This window comes from Lynx rufus, unplaced genomic scaffold, assembly GCF_022079265.1.
Source record: "Lynx rufus isolate CCGP_SWC_20201006 ecotype Redwood Valley unplaced genomic scaffold, mLynRuf1.p SCAF_1, whole genome shotgun sequence".
Taxonomy (NCBI): Eukaryota; Metazoa; Chordata; class Mammalia; order Carnivora; family Felidae; genus Lynx; species Lynx rufus.
Genome location: NW_025814823.1, coordinates 196,173,750 through 196,185,793, shown reverse-complemented (window position 1 = coordinate 196,185,793; position 12,044 = coordinate 196,173,750).

The following is a 12,044-nucleotide window of genomic DNA, read 5'->3' as shown; positions in this document are numbered from 1 at the left end:
TGTCCCAAAAATAAATAAACGTTGAAAAAAAAAAGATTAAAAAAAAAAATTGGGGCGCCTGGGTGGCTCAGTCGGTTAAGCATCTGACTTCAGCTCAGGTCACGATCTCGCGGTCCATGAGTTCGAGCCCCGCATCAGGCTCTGGGCTGATGGCTCAGAGCCTGGAGCCTGTTTCCGATTCTGTGTCTCCCTCTCTCTCTGCCCCTCCCCCGTTCATGCTCTGTCTCTCTGTTTCAAAAATAAATAAACATTAAAAAAAAAAATTTTTTTTAATTAAAAATCTTTCAATAAGATAAAACTTTCATCAGGTTTTTACATGATTCTTGCTAAAGAGAGAATGGAAAGAGGGTTATGAAATGAAATGATGATGATAAAATTTTGAAACCCTTAATTCCCAAAGTTGAAGTAACTTTTAAACTGTCCAAATCACACAAAGAATTTAATTGAGGTGTATGAGAGGCTCATCAGTTCCCATAGAGATTTACATGCTAGAAAACAGTTTCTGGGGGTGCCCTGAGTGGCTCAGCCGGTTGAGCATCTGACTCTTGATCTTGGCTCGGGTCATGATGTCACAGTTTGTGGCATCAAGCCCTGTGTTGGGCTCCATGCTAAAGCCCAACGGAGCCTGCTTTAGGATTCTCTCTCTCTCCCCCTCTCTCTCTGCCCCTCCCCTGCTCACACTTGCACTCTCTCTCTCTCAAAATAAATACACTTTAAAGAAAAAGAAAAAAGTTTCTGTGTTAGCAGGTTTCTAATAACATTACTTGTCAAAATCCAGAAAGCTAGCATATATATTTAAATTTGGACAGCTACCATTATACAGTGAATTGTTTGTATGTACAAACTTCCAGTCAAGCAGACTGAATTCCATCTGGCTCCACCAGCATGTTCTGTTTGTTGAAAAGAGCTGTCTCAGTGTCTTGCCGCCCTCGTTTGTAAAAGGGGAGATCATACTTATCTCTGTGGTGCCGCTGGGATTAAGCAAGACTCCACGTCTAAAATATTTACAGAGAGCCTGGCTCGCAGGAAGTACTCGATGCTGGTATGTTACCTAAAAATGGAGGAGGGTCATTAGCTTTGTTAAAGAATACAGATACGGGTGGGGCAAGTCTGCTGCATTGGTCTTGCTAGAATGGTTTCACCCAAACACCTCAGAAATGTTCCCAGGGCCCCTGCGGGAGAGCAGAAAGAGTGAAAGGGTGTCTGACGGTTCAGTTCTGGCAGTGTTCACCCAGAGATAGCGTCAGATCCCACAAGTAAAAGGCTCAGTTACCTGTGCTTCTGACCTACGGTGACAAATTGGGAGGTTCCAGCAACCCCTCTCCAACTTAGGATGCCATTGTCAAGTCCAGGTTGTTACGGGTACTTCTAACGGGCCATAAATCAGAGGTTCCCAAGACCTCCTCCTTGGGTTCCATTAATTTGCTAGAGCAGCTCATGGAACTCACAAAAACCTGTTTACTCACTAGATTACTGATTTATTACAATGGATATCAAAGGATACGAATCAATAGCCAGACAGAGAGAAACATAGAGTAAGGCCCTGAACAAAGGAGCTCCTATCCTTGTAGAGTTTGGGGCCTGGCATCGTGGCACATGGAAACCCTATGGACCCCTTCTTTTTAGGTTTTTATGCAGGCTTCATTACATAGGCATAATTGAATAAATCATTGATCACTGGTGATTGGTTCAACCTCCAACCCTTCTTCCCTCCCTGGCAATCAGGAGGCTGGGGTGGGATTGATGGTTGGTTTCCCTGGCAACCAGCCCCATCCTTACATGTCCTCCAAGTCACCTTACTGACACAAATCCAGCTGTGGTGGAAAAGGGCTTGTTATGAATAATAAGACACCCATTTCACCTCTACGGCTCTGAAGCAATTTCAGGAACTGAGACCAAGAGACCAAATATGATGACAAAAGATGCTCCCAGTGCTCTTATCACTCAGGAAATTCCAAGGAACCGTGAGCCAGGAACTGTGGACAATGAACACATATATATGAGGAAGATATTTTGGTCATCTGAATGACCAATTATATTTTTATAAATTTCAATATCACAACAGCTAAACAGTCTAAGGAGGAATTAGAAAATAACACAAAAATCTAATTCAAATAACTATTATCCTCATATTCTTTTTATACATTTTTTTTTAAATTATTTTACTGCAATGATCAAGCCTTTCTTCTCAGATTTGTGTCTTTAGTGATGTTAACAACAACAACAACAATACCCGGGCACCTGGGTGGCTCAGTTGGTAGAGCACCTGACTTCAGCTCAGGTCATGATCTTGCAGTCTGTGAGTTCGAGCCCCACGTTGGGCTCTGTGCTGACAGCTCAGAGCCTGGAGCCTATTTCAGATTCTGTGCCTCCCTCTCTCTCTGCCCCTCCCCTGCTCACACTCTGTCTGTCTCTCTCTCTCAAAAATAAACATTAATCTTTTTAAATCCAAATTATAATATGACTGTACAATAAAAGTTTAATAATGGTTGGAACTCAGTGTTAATGACATAAAGACACATGACAAATGCAGAGAGAATAAAACATAGTTTTTACCAAAAAATAGTTTTCATAATTTTTCATTTCAACAAAAGATTTCATAACGAGGGATATATCCCTTATGAACTTTTTTTTAATGTTTGTTTATTTTTGAGAGAGAGAGACAGACAGACAGACAGAGGGTGAGCAGGGGAGGGGCAGAGAGAGAGAAGGAGACACAGAATCTGAAGCAGGCTCCAGGCTCTGAGCTGTCAGCATACCTGAGATCATGACCTGAGCTGAAGTCGGATGTTTAACTGACTGAGCCACCCAGGTGTCCCAATTCCTTATGAACGTCTGAATTGTTATTAGTGCCTCTACTGGGGTTTTATATACTTCTATTTGCCTTTCCTCAAGATTTGAACCTCAGAAGATATATTGTTGCTATTGTTAAAAAAGTCCAATATGGGGGCGCCTGGGTGGCTTGGTCGGTTGGGCGTCCGACTTCGGCTCAGGTCACAATCTCTGGGTCCATGAGTTCGAGCCCCGCGTCGGGCTCTGGGCTGATGGCTCAGAGCCTGGAGCCTGTTTCCGATTCTGTGTCTCCCTCTCTCTCTGCCCCTCCCCTGTTCATGCTCTGTCTCTCTCTGTCTCAAAAATAAATAAATGTTTAAAAAAAAAAAGTCCAATATGAATGCTCTTGTCTCATTGTACCTGGCAAATGTTTGCATCATGTATAACAAAGAATTGACATTTACTTTTAAAATGAAGATATTTTGTGTTCTAGAAATTGAACAGCAATTGGCCAAAGAATCATTTATGGACTGACTCTCTGGACATGAGGGCAGTAGATCACTCTTTTTTTTTTTCATACTTAGTACTAAATTATTTTAAATGTATGGGAAGCTAAGCTAAATGAACCATAACTTTTCATTTTGTTGCAAGGAGCCTGACACTTACAAGGGACTAATATTCACCCTGTAATGAGTTGAACAGTGGTCCCCAAAAGATATGCCCACTTCCTAATTCCCATAACCTGTGAATGTGCCCTTATTTGAGGAAAAGGTGTTTATCGATATCATTAAGTTAAGGATTTTGAGATGAAAAGATCATCTTGGATTATCTGGATGGGCTCTAAATCCAGTGACAAGTGTCCTTATAAAACACACACATAGGAGAGACATACAGGGAGAAAAGGAAGAGGCAAAGTACCGTGGAGACAGAGACTGAAGTGGCCTTCAGCTAAGGAATTCTCAGAGCCACCAGAAGATGGAAAGAGCCATGCAGTGCACTGTCCCCCAGAGCCTTTGGAGGGAACAGGGCTCTGCCAACACCTGGATTTCAGACTTCTGATCTCCCAAACTGTGAGGGAATCATTCTTGTTTTAAGCCATTGAATTTGTGGTTATTTCCTATGGCAGCCTAGGAAACGAATACACTTGGTAAGCTGATGTGGGATGACAGTTTTCCCACAACTGCGTGAATGGACTAAGAATTCTAGAGTTAACATTATCAAATGAGGGGAGATAGCATCATCCACATTAGAAAGGGAAAGAAAAAGGGAAAGGGGGGTGGGGGAGAGAAGATGAAGGTTGGTAGCCAGAATGTGAGCTGTGGGGGAGGGAACACTGAGGCTTTGCCAGGCGGCCAAGAGGAGTATGAACTAAAGAGAAAGAAAAACAATCACATCCTTTTTTTTTTTTTTTCAATTTTAAGGAGTTACTTTGTCTTCTCATGTTCTACTGATACACCTTTGTGTTTGTGTAATTAAATAAATATTTTATCTCAGAAACAGCTTTTCAGAGAAAGTTCTCGGATGAGATACAATCTTTTGATAATATTCCCACTGGAAATAGTTAAGTTAGAAAGATGTGAAGAGGAACAGAATACGTGACCCCAAAATATATCACTTTGGCATAAGGATTATTTTGACCTGAAGGCAATCAAAACCCAGCAGATTGAAGAAAAACTTTTTACCTCTCCCTTAACTACCTAAAGGAATTTAGCTAGGGGGCCTGGTCTAGAAACAGAGCTATTACCACAGATTATGTTTATCTGAATGACCTTCCCCTGTGGCAGAGCAAACATCTAATTACCAAACGTCTATTCTTCTACAGTCCTGTGAATTACCCTCCTCCTCTTTGAAGCCCCAGGCCCCTAGCCCAGTCCTTGGCTCAGGATGGCATAGAAGCCTCAACTGCCCGACTTGCCCTTGGATCTGTATTTTTATGGGGCTCCTGTACGTATGAAATTAAAGTTTTGTTTGTTAACCTGTTTTATGCCAGTTTAATTCTCAGACCAGCCAAAAAAACCTAGAAGTGTACAGGGAAAATGTTCCTCCCATGCAGATGGAAAAGTCTAAATGAAAACTAGTATCTTAAGTATGGAGACATGCAGAAGTCAGTCAGCATATTGGGAAGATAATGAGATGATGGCAAAGAACAAGGAGTCGCCTAGGAAAAAAGCCTTAGACAAGTTCTAGGAGTCGGGGTTGTGGAATTGTATAAAACTCCTGGACACAGAAGACTCCATTTTGAGATAAAGTTCCATTTTCCTTTCTAAAACAAACGCTAATGAACTCCTTGAACCGGGCAAAAAGACCCTCGAATGGTCTAGAAGCGTCACTTGTTTCACAAGCAATTGTTTGTAAAGTCAGTGGGGCATCCTGATGATCCCACTGCTGGCTGTGGGCTTTCTGAAGACAGAACAGTTAAGAAATGCCTACCAGGCACGGTTTTGTTTGTTAACACCAACAGAATAATCTATCAATGCGTAGCCAAAAGCAACTTAGCTTGTTAGTACCAGCCGACATTTTTTTCTCTTCTTTTACGCAAGTCATGTAATTGCCCCCCTTCCTCTTTTTCAGAAAAACTCTTTGCTTTCACCCCAAAAGTGGGGTACTGTGGCTGCTGGAACCTCTGCTCCCGGAATTGCAAGCCTGAGACCTCAAATAAAGGCCTTTGTTCTTTTTGAGTTTTGAAAATTCTGAAAATGGAAGATGTTCACTTACAGTTCCGCAGCACAGATACCAAACTCGTAGAGGAAATAGGCGATCCATTGTGAAAAAAGGCAGGTTTTTTGGCAAAGGCTATGAATTCCTGTAAATCCAAAGCGATCTCTACACTTTGTGGGAAAGGGTAGGAGGTGGCTCTGCCCTTTGAGATGGTCTGGTTTTATTCTGTTGCAGGATGAATGTGACAAAAACAGATGTTAACAATCAGAGAGAGCTGAGGTATCCAAAGTTACATGTAAAATAGAAGCTTAGAACACCTAAGAAAAGAGACAAGAATTAGGTTAAGTGTTCTTACCACAATAATAATAATAATATTCAAAAAATAAAACTTGAAATGCTGTACTTATTTCGAAAGGGTTTTAATTTCTGATAGTAATTTGCAGAGTACTTGCAAAAATTTTTAATAAAAACTTAACTATAATTCAAATAATAGTTATAATGCATTAGATAGAACATAACTGATATACTAAAGAGAGAGAGAAAGATGAGAATTAACAAAGTGGCAAACATTGTACAGTCTCCCTGGTCCTCATGCAATTGTTAGAATTTTAAACTTATTTGATTTGAATATTCTATTAAAAAAATTCTTCAAGAAGGGGTGCCCGGGTGGCTCAGTCAGTTAAGCATCCGACTTCGGCTCAGGTCATGATCTCACAGTTTGTGGGACCTGCCCCTGCATTAGGCTCTGCCCTGGTGGGGAGCCTGCTTGGGATTCTCTTTCCCTCTCTCTCTCTGCCCCTCCCCCATGTGCAAGCATGTTCTCTCTCTCTCTCTCTCTCTCTCTCTCAAAATAAAATAAATTAAAAAACAAAAAACAAAAAAACCCACAAAATTTCTTTAAGGATATCTATTATTCTTCATAATTAGTTGGAAGGCTCAGTTTAAGGTACTGGTCCTCACTGAAATACCTCAAATATAGTTGTTAAAAGTCTCTGCATACAAAGTTTCAGTAAACTTAAAAATAAGTTTTGTAAAATGGTTATTTTACACCTAAGATCTGAGGATGAAATTAAGTCCTTATTTAAAGGAAAGAGAAATATGTTCCAGAAATATTTTGAAACTTCCATTTCAAAATTAATTCAAAAAATAGTATTTCAGGTTGGGAGAAGAATAAAATGATAGGTAGAGGTAACATTCCTGAAATCTGTTGTGGTCTTTGAGCATTCTTTTTACAAGAACTTCAACAAAGAAAACTGGAGAGGTTGGGCATTCCTGCCAGGAAAAACAACCATAGGAAAAAATAGAATCTCTAATTTAAAATTCTTCTGGTCCCAATTAATCACATATTACAATTGTAGATATCAGTTCTAAGAGTTGGTTATATTTTCTGCCACGCTTTTTTTTCAAGAAAAGAAGTGGAATATAGATTTAACGATTTTGTGTTAAATTCTATCAAATCACTCCACTCTCGAATTAATAGCTTTGGGAAAGAAGTGATGATTTTTCCAGGACTCTCCTAAGAAAAACAGTGGAGGTGAGTCCTTAGCTTGGTCAGGATGGGGGTGGGAAGGTGGGGCTGGGAGTGAGGCTCAGCCCCACCCCTTTGGTCTCATCTAATCAGCTCGGAAAGCATTGTGTGGCCCCACCCCTGTTTGAGAAACATTTGGCAGATTTAAGAGAATTATACAGTAAGATTACTAAAGTAACATTACTTTTAATGAAATCATTTACATGGATTCTGATATGAAGTATGGTGAGGGGCATAGATTTCTGTCCAGTAAGGGATCTCCTGAACCATAGCCATTATAATGAGTGAGATAATTAGCTCTGTCTTCAATTTAGGCTAATTCTGAAAAGGCTCAGAATGTACAGAACAGTTCCATCCATGTTGCTGCAAAACTCCGTATTTCATAGTGTTATGCTAAGTGAAATAAGTCATACAGAGAAAGACAGATACCATATGTTTTCACACTTATGTGGATCCTGAGAAACTTAACAGAAAACCATGGGGGAGGAGAAGGAAAAAAAAAAGTTAGAGAGGGAGGGAGCCAAACCATAAGAGACTTAAAAACTGAGAACAAACTGAGGGTTGATGGGGGGTGGGAGGGAGGGGACAGTGTGTTATGGGTATTGAGGAGGGCACTTGTTGGGATGAGCACTGGGTGTTGTATGGAAACCAACTTGATAAATTTCATATTTAAAAAAAGTAAAAAAAAAAAGAAAAAAAAAAGAATGTACAAAACAGCCAATTTAATGACCAGAGGTCTCCAGCTACCCAGCTACAGGTAACAGAATTTAAAATTCTCTCCCTAATAAAAGAAAAATAAATATTAAATTCTATATTTGAATGAATGAATGAATGAATGAATGAAATACTCCCATGTCTTTTATTCAGAGTTTAGAAGTTTAAGAGGTTTCACATAAATATTTTACTTAAAAAATTTTTTCCTGTTCAGTAAAATCTGCTGTTGTTAGAAAATTATTTTGATTGATTTTTCCCTCATCAAAATATTCTCTAAACATCTACTGCAAGTTTCTTCTTAAATATTTCTGGTAACTCAATGTTTAGGCACCAAAGCAGTTTTCTACCTGACATTGGGGAGTAAAAATTAGGTTGAAAAAGTTGAAGTTTAAAAAATAGGGGCGCCTGGGTGGCTCAGTCAGTCAAGCATCCGACTTCTGCTCAGGTCATGATCTTGAGGTTCGAGGGTTCAAGCCCCGCGTTGGGCTCTCTGCTGTCAAGCACACAGCCTGCTTCAGAGCGTCAACCCCCGTCACTATCTGCCCCTCCACCCCTCTCTTGAAAATAAAAATACATTAAAAAATAAAATATTAAAATAAGAAGAAAAAAATGAAAACACCTCAAAATATATTTTAAAACTTCTACTTCAAACATACTCAAGAACACAACTTCTTGGTCATCAAATCATGGAAGAAAGTCTCATTTTTTTAAATATGTGAAGGTATTTGAAAAGTCTCTTCACTGCTTCTCAGGGTCCTCAGTACCCGCAAAACCCAATAATTTTGTTTATGTATTTTTACAAAAATAGTCTCTAACTATTAGAGCCATGTGAAAAAAAATTTTTTTTTCTTCTGATAGAAAACCAGAAAGGTCAGTAATTTCTGTCCCGAGAAATGACTGGGGCAATGTTCCTCCTCACAGGAATCCTCAGAAACCCAACTGAAAACATTCCAGAAATGTGTCAGTCCCAGGAGGGTGGGCCACTGAGGCTGGAAGCACAAGGTGTGGAGCCAAGGCTTTGTGCAAAGGCCTTGAAAGGCACCTAAGAAAATCACAGGAATGCAGCCTTTAACACGACTTCCTTGTAAAGACAAATTTCACCGTCTATGTCAGAAAACAGCGTTTCTTGGGATATTTCCTCTCATGTGTTGAATGAAGAAGTTTCTCTGCCTTCGCTCTCCTGGGTAAGCCACCCGGTGTCTCCTGACAAAATTAACTGTGTACTTAATCTGTCAAGATAAGGTTGAGGAAAGTGATAAAAACAATTTTTGTAATGTTCCTTACCAAAATTCTTTCAAGAAAAAAATGGTTGTGATCAAGATGTTTTTGTGGAATGTCACCGGTCCACTGGGACCGGCAAGAGCAGGAGGGCTATAGGATACCAGAGTGCTGCCTTATTTTCTGATTTTCCTCCCCCGACCCTGCAGGTGCTCCCCATGTTCTACTCTGTCCATTGCAGTGAAAAAAAAAGTGGGAGATCCTTTAGCGCCTCTGTTAGTAACAATTCCAATTTATTGATGGAGACCGTGACTTTGATATAATTCTTCTCTTTAATTTACCTCCAAAATCGTTGCATGTCTTAGGTGTCTGCAGGGACACGTATACATTTCTTGGGCAAATGGGTCACATTAGTATAAAATAAACATAGGAGGCCTTTAATATATTACCTCAGACCAGATCATTTTTAGTTTAATTTTCTAATTATCCTGAAATGTTTCTCCTTTTACTCCTTTAAGCCTTACTTGGGGGCGGTGGGGGGGGGGGGGCACCTGGGTGGCTCAGTTGGGTAAGCCTCGGACTTCAGCTCAGGGCTTTATCTTGCAGTCTACGGGTTCAAGCCCCACGTTAGGCTCTGTGCTGACAGCTCGGAGCCTGGAGCCCGCTTTGGATTCTGTGTCTCCCTCTCTCTCTGCCCCTCCTCTTCTCTCTCTCTCTCTTTCAAAAATAAAATTAAACAAATTTTTAACTTACTTGGTTCTTAGAGTTCTTCTTTTGTCTCCCTCTGTTTCTTTTTCTTTTTTTTTTTTAATTGATGATAACAATGTCTCTCCTCTTCAAGGGAAGATGTTTATTTTAAACTTTTGGAAAGTTTTAATGTAATTCTTGTAAAACGTTTTAATTTATCAAAGGCCGTTGCCACTAAATGATGAGCAGAACTGGCTTAGTTTGAAAGTGTCAGGCATACTTTTGAGGGTTGACTGCCCAGGAGTTCCGACCCTTCACTCAAGCATTAAAATGAAATCATTTTTCTGGATCCTGCATTAGATTAGAGCCTGTTAACCAAGCCACCCCTATGTTTCATGGCACAAATGACTCCACACCCCCGGCCTCACAAAGAGCAGTTTCTAATTCTTTAGTCATCATGAGCAAAGCAGGCTGGCCAGAGACACACTAAACTATTTTTCTAAAATAACCTCTCATGTTCTTCACTGAGGGGAGAGAGATTTTGCCCGGTGATGGGAAGAGATTTAAAGCACTCCTGTGTTATGATTCATCGTAACAGTAAACCCGGTCATTCGAAACCTAGAACGATCCCTGTTATGATCTTCTAAGAAAATTTTGAGCTTTTAAAATGTATTGTGTCTGTTCCGTTTGATATCATCCCTTTACTATGTGACCGGTCTGACATACCTTTTCCTTCCTTCAGAGTGGATTTAGTGTTTTCTTCCTTCATTTGTTAACTTTCCATTTGCTTATTTATTTAGAGACAATGTCAAACATGCAGAAATTTGCAAGAATAGTAAAAGAGCATATTTTTTCCTGAAATTTTTTGAGTTAAATTGCCGATATGACTCCCTCACTACCTGAGTACTTAGTGTGTACTTTCTACAAACCAGAACATTCTCCTCCGTAACCATGACGTCACTATCCAGGTAAGTAAATTGACACTGCTGCGTGACTATCATCTAACTCTCCAACTCTTCCAAGTGACATCCATTTTCCTAATATTGTCCTTCACAGCAAAACGACCCGGCTTAGTGTCCAATGCTTCATTTCATTGTCTTATCTCTTTAGTTTTCTTCACTGTGGAGCACTTCCTGAGTCTTGACTTTCATGACCTTAGCGTTTTGAAGATTGTAAGCCAGTTATTTGGTAGACTAGCCCTCATTGTGAGTTGTTAGTCTGATGTTTTCTTATGCTTAGGTTTAGGTTTGCACCTTTGACACGAATATCACAGAAGTGATGCTGTATTCTCATGGCATTCTATCAGATGGTTCACAATTTCAATGTGTCCCATTAGTTGGCAGTGTTAGTTTTGGTCACTTATTCCTGTCTGTCAGGCTTCTCCACTGTAAAGTTACACTTTGTAATTTTGTATTCCCACTGTAATTAATAAGTATTTTTGTAAGGAAGTATTTTGAGACTATGTAAATATCCTGTTTCTCATCAAGCTTTTAATATCTCCATTCATTTATTTATTTCAGTCTGGACTCATGGATTCCTACTTTTATTCAGTGGTCACAACCTGTTACTATCACCTTTTGTTTTGATGCTCAAACGGTTCCAGATTTGGCCAGTCAAAAGAGTCCTTTTGACATGTCTGCATACTTCATTGTGCATTTCTTTACTTCCTGGCACAAGATGTCCCAGGCTCATCTTATACTTTCCTTGCCTTAGACTTGGTGTCAGCCATTTCTCCAAGGAACCTTGGTTCCTTTTAGGAGAGTGTGATCTTCTCTTTAGAAAAGATCTTGGAGCTACATGTGTTGAATGTTATTGGAGTTTTGTTGCTTCCTGTCTTCAGTGGACAGAGCTAGTGAATATATTACAATTGTATTATAATATATGTATTACATATACACATGTATTTATATCTATATTTCTGTATCTATTTATGTTGAAAACTATGGGTTCATGCTAATATCCCCAATTCCAGTCTAATACCATAGGGTTCCTTCAAGTTTTCTCCTTTTCCATATTTGAAACTGTCTTCTCAAGAATGAGAAACTTTAATGTATTTATTTGATCAACTCTTCTGGATGTCACCTATCTCTTGTTACCATTGAATCCCACACTCCCTATGTGATGCCCTCCTCGCCGGCTTGGGCTCCAACACTCCTAACTATTCCATTGTGCTTAGCTTGGTTGGGCCTTCACACACTGCTCTGGGCCACCACAGGAGTCCGCTTAACCCCACTGTGGTCATCTATCTTGCTTTAGCTTCACCTAATGGTTTTTGTATTGATCTGATCAAGGAAACAAGAAAAGAAGAGTACCACTTTATTTTGAAGCATTTGCTAAATACTATTTACCAAGCTCTATATTATTTCATTTTAGTGACATTATGACCCTGAGAAGTAGATATAATTACTTTCTACACATTGGCACTGTGAAGATGAAAGAAATTATGTCATTTGCCAGCATCCATAGC